Source organism: Oncorhynchus masou, chromosome 18 (genome assembly GCF_036934945.1).
Source record: "Oncorhynchus masou masou isolate Uvic2021 chromosome 18, UVic_Omas_1.1, whole genome shotgun sequence".
NCBI classification, from domain to species: Eukaryota; Metazoa; Chordata; class Actinopteri; order Salmoniformes; family Salmonidae; genus Oncorhynchus; species Oncorhynchus masou.
The window spans coordinates 49,648,908-49,661,174 of NC_088229.1; the positions used below are offsets into that span (position 1 = coordinate 49,648,908).

General features: G+C 31.9%; 7 non-coding genes across 7 annotated transcripts; all 7 read right to left on the reverse strand.

Annotated features, from left to right (window-relative positions):
- Positions 1 to 1,929: 1,929 nt before the first annotated feature.
- Positions 1,930 to 2,002, reverse strand: trnav-aac (transfer RNA valine (anticodon AAC)). Its single transcript has one exon. It is a non-coding gene; the product is annotated as a tRNA-Val (tRNA).
- Positions 2,003 to 2,358: 356 nt separating this feature from the next.
- Positions 2,359 to 2,431, reverse strand: trnav-cac (transfer RNA valine (anticodon CAC)). Its single transcript has one exon. It is a non-coding gene; the product is annotated as a tRNA-Val (tRNA).
- Positions 2,432 to 4,674: 2,243 nt separating this feature from the next.
- trnav-cac (transfer RNA valine (anticodon CAC)) lies at positions 4,675 to 4,747 on the reverse strand. Its single transcript has one exon. It is a non-coding gene; the product is annotated as a tRNA-Val (tRNA).
- Positions 4,748 to 5,926: 1,179 nt separating this feature from the next.
- trnav-cac (transfer RNA valine (anticodon CAC)) lies at positions 5,927 to 5,999 on the reverse strand. Its single transcript has one exon. It is a non-coding gene; the product is annotated as a tRNA-Val (tRNA).
- Positions 6,000 to 6,989: 990 nt separating this feature from the next.
- trnav-cac (transfer RNA valine (anticodon CAC)) lies at positions 6,990 to 7,062 on the reverse strand. The gene has a single exon. It is a non-coding gene; the product is annotated as a tRNA-Val (tRNA).
- A 563-nt stretch (positions 7,063 to 7,625) lies between these two features.
- On the reverse strand, positions 7,626 to 7,698 carry trnav-cac (transfer RNA valine (anticodon CAC)). Its single transcript has one exon. It is a non-coding gene; the product is annotated as a tRNA-Val (tRNA).
- A 2,590-nt stretch (positions 7,699 to 10,288) lies between these two features.
- Positions 10,289 to 10,361, reverse strand: trnav-cac (transfer RNA valine (anticodon CAC)). Its single transcript has one exon. It is a non-coding gene; the product is annotated as a tRNA-Val (tRNA).
- Positions 10,362 to 12,267: the final 1,906 nt, after the last annotated feature.

The following is a 12,267-nucleotide window of genomic DNA, read 5'->3' on the forward strand; positions in this document are numbered from 1 at the left end:
ATGAATTTTTTTTTTCTATTACAAATATGATAACTTTTGCATGTGTCAATTACCTTTGTTTCTGCCCAGTTTCGAACCAGGGACCTTTAGCATTTTAAGTGAAAGTGCAAACCACGACACTACAGAAACTGCTGCTTGAATTGTCATCAAGGAGTAAACCAAATTTTACAAATATTCATTGCATAAAGTTACATTTCAAATTAGACATTTATGAAAAATATTTCTCTTTTACAAATACATTAATTATTCCAAAAAAATTATCACTGTTTCAAAACCAGGGACCTTTCATGTTAAGCGAATGTGATAGCCACTACACTACAGAAACTACTGATTAAAAAAACATCAAGGAGTAAACCAAATTTTACAGATATTCATTGCATAAATTCAAAAAAAATAAAAAATATGGCATTTATGACAAAAATATTTCTCTGTTGAAAATATAATAATTTTTGCTTGTGTCAATGAGCGCTGTTTCCACCCAGCTTGAAACCAGGGACCTTTCGCCTGTTAAGCGAACATGATAACCACGACACTACAGAAACTGCTGCTTGAATTGTCATCAAGAAGTAAACCAAATTTGTCAAATATTCATTGCATAAAGTTACATTTCAAAATTAGGAATTTATGACAAATATTTCTCTGTTACAAATATCATAACTATTGCATGTGTCAAAGACCATTGTTTCTAACAGTTTCAACCAGGGACCTTTAGCATTTTAAGTGAACGTGATAACCACTACACTACAGAAACTGCTGCTTAAATTGCCATCAAGGAGTAAACCAAATTTTCACAATATTTATTGCATAAAGTTACATTTCAAAATTAGAAATTTATGAAAAATATTTCTCTTTTACAAATACATTAATTATTCCATAAAAATGTATCACTGTTTCAAACCAGGGACCATTTCACGTGTAAAGCAAACTGATAACCACTACACTACAGAAACTACTGCTAGAAAAACATCAAGGAGTAAACCAAATTTTACAGATATTCATTGCATAAATTCAAAAAATTCAAAAATATGGCATTCATGACAAAAATATTTCTCTGTTGAAAATATAATAACTTTTGCTTGTGTCAATGAGCGCTGTTTCCACCCAGTTTGAAAACCAGGGACCTTTCGCCTGTTAAGCGAACATGATAACCACTACACTACAAAACTGCTTCTTGAATTGTCATCAAGGAGTAAACCAAATGTTACAGATATTCATTGCATAAAGTTACAAATTTCCAAAATAAGGCATTTATGAAAAATATTTCTCTTTACAAATATCATAACTATTGCATGTGTCAATTATCATGTTTCTGCCCAGTTTTGAACCAGGGACCTTTAGCATTTTAAGTGAACGTGATAACCACGACACTACAGAAACTGCTGCTTGAATTGTCATGCAAGGAGTAAACCAAATTTTCAAATATTCATTGCATAAATTTAATTTCCAAAATTAGGCATTTATGAAAAACTATTTCTCTTTTACAAATACATTAATTATTCCATTGTCAAAGATCACTGTATACACCAGGTTTCGAACCAGGGACCTTTCACGTGTGAAGCGAATCTGATAGCCACTACACTACAGAAACTACTGATTGAAAAAACATCAAGGAGTAAACCAAATTTTACAGATATTCATTGCATAAAGTTACATTTCCAAAATAAGGCATTTATGAAAAATATTTCTCTATTACAAATATCATAACTATTGCATGTGTCAATTACCATTGTTTCTGCCCAGTTTCAACCAGGGACCTTTAGCATTTTAAGTGAACGTGCAAACCACGACACTACAGAAACTGCTGCTTAAATTGCCATCAAGGAGTAAACCAAATTTGTCAAATATTGATTGCATAAAGTTACATTTCAAAATTAGACATTTATGAAAAATATTTCTCTTTTACAAATACATTAATTATTCCATAAAAACTGTTTCCGCCCGGTTTCAAACCAGGGACCTTTCACGTGTTAAGCGAATGTGATAGCCACTACACTACAGAAACTACTGCTTGAAAAAACATCAAGGAGTAAACCAAATTTTACAGATATTCATTGCATAAATTCAAAAAAATTCAAAAATATGGCATTCATGACAAAAATATTTCTCTGTTGAAAATATAATAATTTTTGCTTGTGTCAATGAGCGCTGTTTCCACCCAGCTTGAAACCGGGGACCTTTCGCCTGTTAAGCGAACATGATAACCACTACCCTACCAAAACTGCTTCTTGAATTGTCATCAAGGAGTAAACCAAATTTTACAGATATTCATTGCATAAAGTTACATTTCCAAAATAAGGCATTTATGAAAAATATTTCTCTTTTACAAATACATTAATTATTCCCTAAAAAAATTATCACTGTTTCCACCCGGTTTCGAACCAGGGACCTTTCACGTGTGAAGCGAATGTGATAACCACTACACTACAGAAACTACTGCTAGAAAACAAAGCAAGAAGTAAACCAAATTTTACAGATATTCATTGCATAAAGTCAAATTTCCGAAATATGGCATTCATGAAAAATATTTTTCTATTACAAATATGATAACTTTTGCATGTGTCAATTACCTTTGTTTCTGCCCAGTTTTGAACCAGGGACCTTTAGCATTTTAAGTGAAAGTGAAACCACTACACTACAGAAACTTCTGCTTGAATTGTAATCAAGGAGAACACCAAATTTTACAGATATTCATTGCATGAAGTCAAATTTCCAAAAAGGCATTCATGAAAAATATTTCTCTTTTACAAATACATTAATTATTCCATAAATAAATTATCACTGTTTCCGTCAGGTTTCAAACCGGGGACCTTTAGCATTTTAAGTGAACGTGCAAACCACGACACTACAGAAACTGCTGCTTGAATTGTCATCAAGGAGTAAACCAAATTTGTCAAATATTCATTGCATAAAGTTACATTTCAAAATTAGGCATTTATGAAAAATATTTCTCTTTTACAAATACATTAATTATTCCATTAAAAAATTATCACTGTTTCCTCCAGTTTTGAACCAGGAAACTTTCAAGTGTGAAGCGAATGTGATAACCACTACACTACAGAAACTACTGCTAGAAAAACATCAAGGAGTAAACCAAATTTTACTGATATTCATTGCATAAATTCAAAAAATTCAAAAATATGGCATTCATGAAAAAATATTTCTCTGTTGAAAATATAATAATTTTTTCATGTGTCAATGTGTCAATTGAGTGCTGTTTCCACCCAGCTTGAAACAGGGACCTTTCGCATGTTAAGCGAACATGATAACCACTACCCTACCAAAACTGCTTCTTGAATTGTCATCAAGGAGTAAACCAAATTTTACAGATATTCATTGCATAAAGTTACATTTCCAAAATAAGGCATTTATGAAAAATATTTCTCTATTACAAATATCATAACTATTGCATGTGTCAATTACCATTGTTTCTGCCCAGTTTCAACCAGGGACCTTTAGCATTTTAAGTGAACGTGCAAACCACGACACTACAGAAACTGCTGCTTAATTGCATCAAGGAGTAAACCAAATTTTCAATATTCATTGCATAAAGTTACATTTCAAAATTAGAATTTATGAAAAATATTTCTCTTTTACAAATACATTAATTATTCCATAAAAAAATTAATGTTTCCACCCGTTTCAAACCAGGGACCTTTCACGTGTTAAGCGAATGTGATAACCACTACACTACAGAAACTACTGCTAGAAAAAACATCAAGGAGTAAACCAAATTTTACAGATATTCATTGCATAAATTCAAAAAAATTCCAAAATATGGCATTTATGAAAAAATATTTCTCTGTTACAAATATAATAATTTTTGCATGTGTCAATGAGCGCTGTTTCCACCCAGCTTGAAACCGGGGACCTTTCGCCTGTTAAGCGAACATGATAACCACTACCCTACAGAAACTGCTTCTTGAATTGTCATCAAGGAGTAAACCAAATTTTACAGATATTCATTGCATAAAGTTACATTTCCAAAATAAGGCATTTATGAAAAATATTTCTCTATTACAAATATCATAACTATTGCATGTGTCAATTATCATTGTTTCTGCCCAGTTTCAACCAGGGACCTTTAGCATTTTAAGTGAACGTGCAAACCACGACACTAAAGAAACTGCTGCTTGAATTGTCATGAAGGAGTAAACCAAATTTGTCAAATATTCATTGCATAAAGTTACATTTCAAAATTAGACATTTATGAAAAATATTTCTCTTTTACAAATACATTAATTATTCCATAAAAAAGTATCACTGTTTCCAACCGGGGAACTTTCTCGTGTGAAGCGAATGTGATAACCACTACAATACAGAAACTACTACTATAAAACACATCAAGAAGTAATCCAAATTTTACAGACATTCATTGCATAAGTTCAAATTTCCAAAATAAGGCATTCATGAAAAAATATTTCTCTGTTAAAATATAATACTTTTTGCATGTGTCAATGAGCGCTGTTTCCACCCAGCTTGAAACCGGGGACCTTTCGCCTGTTAAGCGAACATGATAACCACTACCCTACCAAAAACTGCTTCTTGAATTGTCATCAAGGAGTAAACCAAATTTTACAGATATTCATTGCATAAAGTTACATTTCCAAAATAAGGCATTTATGAAAAATATTTCTCTTTTACAAATACATTAATTATTCCCTAAAAAATTATCACTGTTTCCACCCGGTTTTCAACCAGGGACCTTTCACGTGTGAAGCGAATGTGATAACCACTACACTACAGAAACTACTGCACTAGAAAACAAAGCAAGAAGTAAACCAAATTTTACAGATATTCATTGCATAAAGTCAAATTTCCAAATATGGCATTTATGAAAAACTATTTTTCTATTACAAATATGATAACTTTTGCATGTGTCAATTACCTTTGTTTCTGCCCAGTTTTGAACCAGGGACCTTTAGCATTTTAAGCAAACTGATAACCACTACACTACAGAAACTGCTGCTTGAATTGTAATCAAGGAGTAACACCAAATTTTACAGATATTCATTGCATAAAGTCAAATTTCCAAAATAAGGCATTTATGAAAAATATTTCTCTGTTACAAATATCATAACTTTGCATGTGTCAATTACCATTGTTTCTGCCCAGTTTCAAAAGGGACCTTTAGCATTTTAAGTGAACTTGATAACCACTACACTACAGAAACTGCTGCTTAAATTGCCAAAGGAGTAAACCAAATTTGTCAAATATTGATTGCATAAAGTTACATTTCAAAATTATTTATGAAAAATATTTCTCTTTTACAAATACATTAATTATTCCATAAAAAAATTTTTCATGTTTCAAACCAGGGACCTTTCACGTGTTAAGCGCACGTGATAACACTACACTACAGAAACTACTGCTAGAAAAACATGCAAGAAGTAAACCAAATTTTACAGATATTCATTGCATGTATTTGAATTTCCAAAATAAGGCATTTATGAAAAATATTTTCTCTTTTACAAATACATTAATTATTCCATGTGTCAAGATCACTGTTTCCACCCGGTTTCGAACCAGGGACCTTTCACGTGTTTAAGCGAATGTGATAACCACTACACTACAGAAACTACTGCTAGAAAACACAGCAAGAAGTAAACCAAATTTTACAGATATTCATTGCATAAATTCAAATTTCCGAAATATGGCATTCATGAAAAATATTTTTCTATTACAAATATGATAACTTTTGCATGTGTCAATTACCTTTGTTTGTGCCCAGTTTTGAACCAGGGACCTTTAGCATTTTAAGTGAACATGTAAACCACGACACTACAGAAACTGCTGCTTGAATTCTCATCAAGGAGTAAACCAAATTTGTCAAATATTCATTGCATAAAGTTACATTTCAAAATTATGAATTTATGAAAAATATTTCTCTTTTACAAATACATTAATTATTCCATAAAAAAATTATCACTGTTTCCGCCCGGTTTCAAACCGGGGACCTTTCACGTGTGAAGCGAATGTGATAACCACTACACTACAGAAACTACTGCTAGAAAACAAAGCAAGAAGTAAACCAAATTTTACAGATATTCATTGCATAAAGTCAAATTTCCAAAATATGGCATTCATGAAAAATATTTTTCTATTACAAATATGATAACTTTTGCATGTGTCAATTACCTTTGTTTCTGCCCAGTTTTGAACCAGGGACCTTTAGCATTTTAAGTGAAAGTGCAAACCACGACACTACAGAAACTTCTGCTTGAATTGTAATCAAGGAGAACACCAAATTTTACAGATATTCATTGCATGAAGTCAAATTTCCAAAGTAAAACATTTATGAAAAATAATTATCTTTTACAAATACATTAATTATTCCATAAATAAATTATCACTGTTTCCGTCCGGTTTCAAACCGGGGACCTTTAGCATTTTAAGTGAACGTGCAAACCACGACACTAAAGAAACTGCTGCTTGAATTGTCATGAAGGAGTAAACCAAATTTGTCAAATATTCATTGCATAAAGTTACATTTCAAAATTAGGCATTTATGAAAAATATTTCTCTTTTACAAATACATTAATTATTCCATAAAAAAATTATCACTGTTTCCACCAGGTTTTGAACCAGGGACCTTTCACGTGTTAAGCGAATGTGATAGCCACTACACTACAGAAAATACTGATTGAAAAAACATCAAGGAGTAAACCAAATTTTACAGATATTCATTGCATAAATTCAAAAAAATTCAAAAATATGGCATTCATGACAAAAATATTTCTCTGTTGAAAATATAATAATTTTTGCTTGTGTCAATGAGCGCTGTTTCCACCCAGCTTGAAACCGGGACCTTTTGCCTGTTAAGCGAACATGATAACCACTACCCTACCAAAACTGCTTCTTGAATTGTCATCAAGGAGTAAACCAAATTTTACAGATATTCATTGCATAAAGTTACATTTCCAAAATAAGGCATTTATGAAAAATATTTCTCTTTTACAAATACATTAATTATTCCCTAAAAAAATTTTCACTGTTTCCACCCGGTTTCGAACCAGGGACCTTTCACGTGTGAAGCGAATGTGATAACCACTACACTACAGAAACTACTGCTAGAAAACAAAGCAAGAAGTAAACCAAATTTTACAGATATTCATTGCATAAAGTCAAATTTCCGAAATATGGCATTCATGAAAAATATTTTTCTATTACAAATATGATAACTTTTGCATGTGTCAATTACCTTTGTTTCTGCCCAGTTTTGAACCAGGGACCTTTAGCATTTTAAGTGAAAGTGCAAACCACGACACTACAGAAACTTCTGCTTGAATTGTAATCAAGGAGAACACCAAATTTTACAGATATTCATTGCATAAAGTTACATTTCCAAAATAAGGCATTTATGAAAAATATTTCTCTATTACAAATATCATAACTTTTGCATGTGTCAATTACCATTGTTTCTGCCCAGTTTCGAACCAGGGACCTTTAGCATTTTAAGTGAACGTGCAAACCACGACACTACAGAAACTGCTGCTTGAATAGCCATCAAGGAGTAAACCAAATTTGTCAGATATTCATTGCATAAAGTTCCATTTCCAAAATTAGACATTTATGAAAAATATTTCTCTTTTACAAATACATTAATTATTCCATAAAAAAATTATCACTGTTTCCGCCCGGTTTCAAACCAGGGACCTTTCACGTGTGAAGCGAATGTGATAACCACTACACTACAGAAACTACTGCTAGAAAATAAAGCAAGAAGTAAACCAAATTTTACAGATATTCATTGCATAAAGTCAAATTTCCGAAATATGGCATTCATGAAAAATATTTTTCTATTACAAATATGATAACTTTTGCATGTGTCAATTACCTTTGTTTCTGCACCAGTTTTGAACCAGGGACCTTTAGCATTTTAAGTGAAAGTGCAAACCACGACACTACAGAAACTGCTGCTTGAATTGTAATCAAGGAGTAAACCAAATTTTACAGATATTCATTGCATGAAGTCAAATTTCCAAAATATGGCATTTATGAAAAATAATTCTCTTTTACAAATACATTAATTATTCCATAAATCAATTATCACTGTTTCCACCAGTTTCAAACCGGGGACCTTTCACATGTTAAGCAAACGTGAAACCACTACACTACAGAAACTGCTGCTTGAATTGTCATGAAGGAGTAAACCAAATTTGTCAAATATTCATTGCATAAAGTTACATTTCAAAATTAGGCATTTATGAAAAATATTTCTCTTTTACAAATACATTAATTATTCCATGTGTCAAGATCACTGTTTCTGCACCAGGTTTCAAACCAGGGACCTTTCACGTGTGTTAAGCGAACGTGATAACCACTACACTACAGAAACTACTGCTTGAAAAAACATCAAGGAGTAAACCAAATTTTACAGATATTCATTGCATAAAGTCAAATTTCCAAAATATGGCATTTATGAAAAAATATTTCTCTGTTGACAAATATATTAATTAACTGCATGTGTCAATGATCACTGTTTCTGTTTCCCAGCTTTTCAAACCAGGGACCTTTCGCCTGTTAAGCGAACATGATAACCACTACACTACAGAAACTGCTTCTTGAATTGTCATCAAGGAGTAAACCAAATTTTACAGATATTCATTGCATAAAGTTACATTTCCAAAATAAGGCATTTATGAAAAATATTTCTCTTTTACAAATACATTAATTATTCCATGTGTCAAAGATCACTGTTTCTAACCGTTTTTCAAACCAGGGACCTTTCACGTGTGAAGCGAACGTGATAACCACTACACTACAGAAACTACTGCTAGAAAACCAGCAAGGAGTAAACCAAATTTTACAGATATTCATTGCATAAAGTCAAATTTCCAAAATATGGCATTTATGAAAAATATTTTCTATTACAAATACAGTGATAACTTTTGCATGTGTCAATTACCTGTTTCCCCAGTTTTGAACCAGGGACCTTTAGCATTTTAAGTGAACTTGTGCATAACCACTACACTACAGAAACTGCTGCTTGAATTGTCATCAAGGAGTAAACCAAATTTGTCAAATATTCATTGCATAAAGTTAAATTTCAAAATATGGCATTTATGAAAATATTTCTCTTTTACAAATACATTAATTATTCCATGTGTCAATTATCACTGTTTCCACCAGCATTGAACCAGGGACCTTTCACGTCTTAAGTGAATTGTGATAACCACTACACTACAGAAATTTGAAAAAAATCCAAAATTTTACATTAATGAAAAATTGAATTTTCAGTTTCAAATATGTAACTTGCATGTGTCAATTACTGTTTCCACCAGAAAACCGGGACCTTTTGCATGTTAAGCGAACATGATAACCACTACCCTACCTAGAAACTGCTGCTTGAATTGTCATCAAGGAGTAAACCAAATTTTACAGATATTCATTGCATAAAGTTACATTTCCAAAATAAGGCATTTATGAAAAATATTTCTCTTTTACAAATACATTAATTATTCCCAAAAAAATTATCACTGTTTCCACCCGGTTTCAACCAGGGACCTTTCACGTGTAAGCGAATGTGATAACCACTACACTACAGAAACTACTGCTAGAAAAAAAGCAAGGAGTAAACCAAATTTTACAGATATTCATTGCATAAAGTCAAATTTCCAAAATATGGCATTCATGAAAAATATTTCTCTGTTACAAATATGATAACTAACTTTGCATGTGTCAATTACCTTTGTTTCTGCCCAGTTTTGAACCAGGGACCTTTAGCATTTTAAGTGAACATGATAACCACTACACTACAGAAACTGCTGCTTGAATTACCATCAAGGAGTAAACCAAATTTTACAGATATTCATTGCATAAAGTTACATTTCCAAAATAAGGCATTTTATGAAAAATATTTCTCTTTTACAAATACATTAATTATTCCATAAAAAAATTATCACTGTTTCCACCCGGTTTCGAACCGGGACCTTTCACGTGTGAAGCAAACTTGATAACCACTACACTACAGAAACTACTGCTAGAAAACAATGGAGTAAACCAAATTTTACAGATATTCATTGCATAAAGGCATTCAAAAAAATTTTTTCTATTTCAATATGCATGTGTCAATTACCTTTTCCACCCAGTTTCAAAACCTTTGCATGTTAAGCATGTTAAGCGAACATGATAACCACTACACTACAAAACTGCTGCTTGAATTGTCATCAAGGAGTAAACCAAATTTGTCAAATATTCATTGCATAAAGTTACATTTCAAAATTAGGAATTTATGAAAAATATTTCTCTTTTACAAATACATTAATTATTCCCTAAAAAAAATTATCACTGTTTCCGCCCGGTTTCGAACCAGGGACCTTTCACGTGTGAAGCGAATGTGATAACCACTACACTACAGAAACTACTGCTAGAAAACAAAGCAAGAAGTAAACCAAATTTTACAGATATTCATTGCATAAAGTCAAATTTCCGAAATATGGCATTCATGAAAAATATTTTTCTATTACAAATATGATAACTTTTGCATGTGTCAATTACCTTTGTTTCTGCCCAGTTTTGAACCAGGGACCTTTCACGTGTTTAAGTGAACGTGAAACCACTACACTACAGAAACTGCTGCTTGAATTGTATCAGCAAGGAGTAACACCAAATTTTACAGATATTCATTGCATGTAGTCAAATTTCCAAAAAGACATTTATGAAAAATATTCTCTTTTACAAATACATTAATTATTCCATAAATAAATTATCACTTTCTTCCAGTTTTTCAAACCACAGGACCTTTAGCATTTTAAGTGAACGTGAAACCACGACACTACAGAAACTGCTGCTTGAATTGTCATGAAGGAGTAAACCAAATTTGTCAAATATTCATTGCATAAAGTTACATTTCAAAATTAGGCATTTATGAAAAATATTTCTCTTTTACAAATACATTAATTATTCCATAAAAAAATTATCACTGTTTCCACCAGGTTTCGAACCAGGGACCTTTCACGTGTTAAGCAAATGTGATAGCCACTACACTACAGAAAATACTGATTGAAAAAACATCAAGGAGTAAACCAAATTTTACAGATATTCATTGCATAAATTCAAAAAAATTCAAAAATATGGCATTCATGACAAAAATATTTCTCTGTTGAAAATATAATAATTTTTGCTTGTGTCAATGAGCGCTGTTTCCACCCAGCTTGAAACAGGGGACCTTTCGCCTGTTAAGCGAACATGATAACCACTACCCTACCAAAACTGCTTCTTGAATTGTCATCAAGGAGTAAACCAAATTTTACAGATATTCATTGCATAAAGTTACATTTCCAAAATAAGGCATTTATGAAAAATATTTCTTTTTACAAATACATTAATTATTCCCTAAAAAAATTATCACTGTTTCCACCCATTTTTCAAACCAGGGACCTTTCACGTGTGAAGCGAATGTGATAACCACTACACTACAGAAACTACTGCTTGAAAACCTGCAAGAAGTAAACCAAATTTTACAGATAGTCATTGCATAAATTCAAATTTCCAAAATATGGCATTCATGAAAAATATTTCTTCTATTAAAATATGATAACTTTTGCATGTGTCAATTACTTTGTTTCTGCCCAGTTTTGAACCAGGGACCTTTAGCATTTTAAGTGAACATGATAACCACTACACTACAGAAACTGCTGCTTGAATTCTCATCAAGGAGTAAACCAAATTTGTTACAGATATTCATTGCATAAAGTTACATTTAAAAATTATGAATTTATGAAAATATTTCTCTTTTACAAATACATTAATTATTCCATAAAAAAATTATCACTGTTTCCTCCCGGTTTCAACCAGGGACCTTTCACGTGTGAAGCGAATGTGATAACCACTACACTACAGAAACTACTGCTAGAAAACACAGCAAGAAGTAAACCAAATTTTACAGATATTCATTGCATAAAGTCAAATTTCCAAAATATGGCATTCATGAAAAATATTTTTCTATTACAAATATGATAACTTTTGCATGTGTCAATTACCTTTGTTTCTGCCCAGTTTCGAACCAGGGACCTTTAGCATTTTAAGTGAAAGTGCAAACCACGACACTACAGAAACTTATGCTTGAATTGTAATCAAGGAGAACACCAAATTTTACAGATATTCATTGCATGAAGTCAAATTTCCAAAATATGGCATTCATGAAAAATATTTCTCTATTACAAATATGATAACTTTTGCATGTGTCAATTACCATTGTTTCTGCCCAGTTTCGAACCAGGGACCTTTAGCATTTTAAGTGAACGTGCAAACCACGACACTACAGAA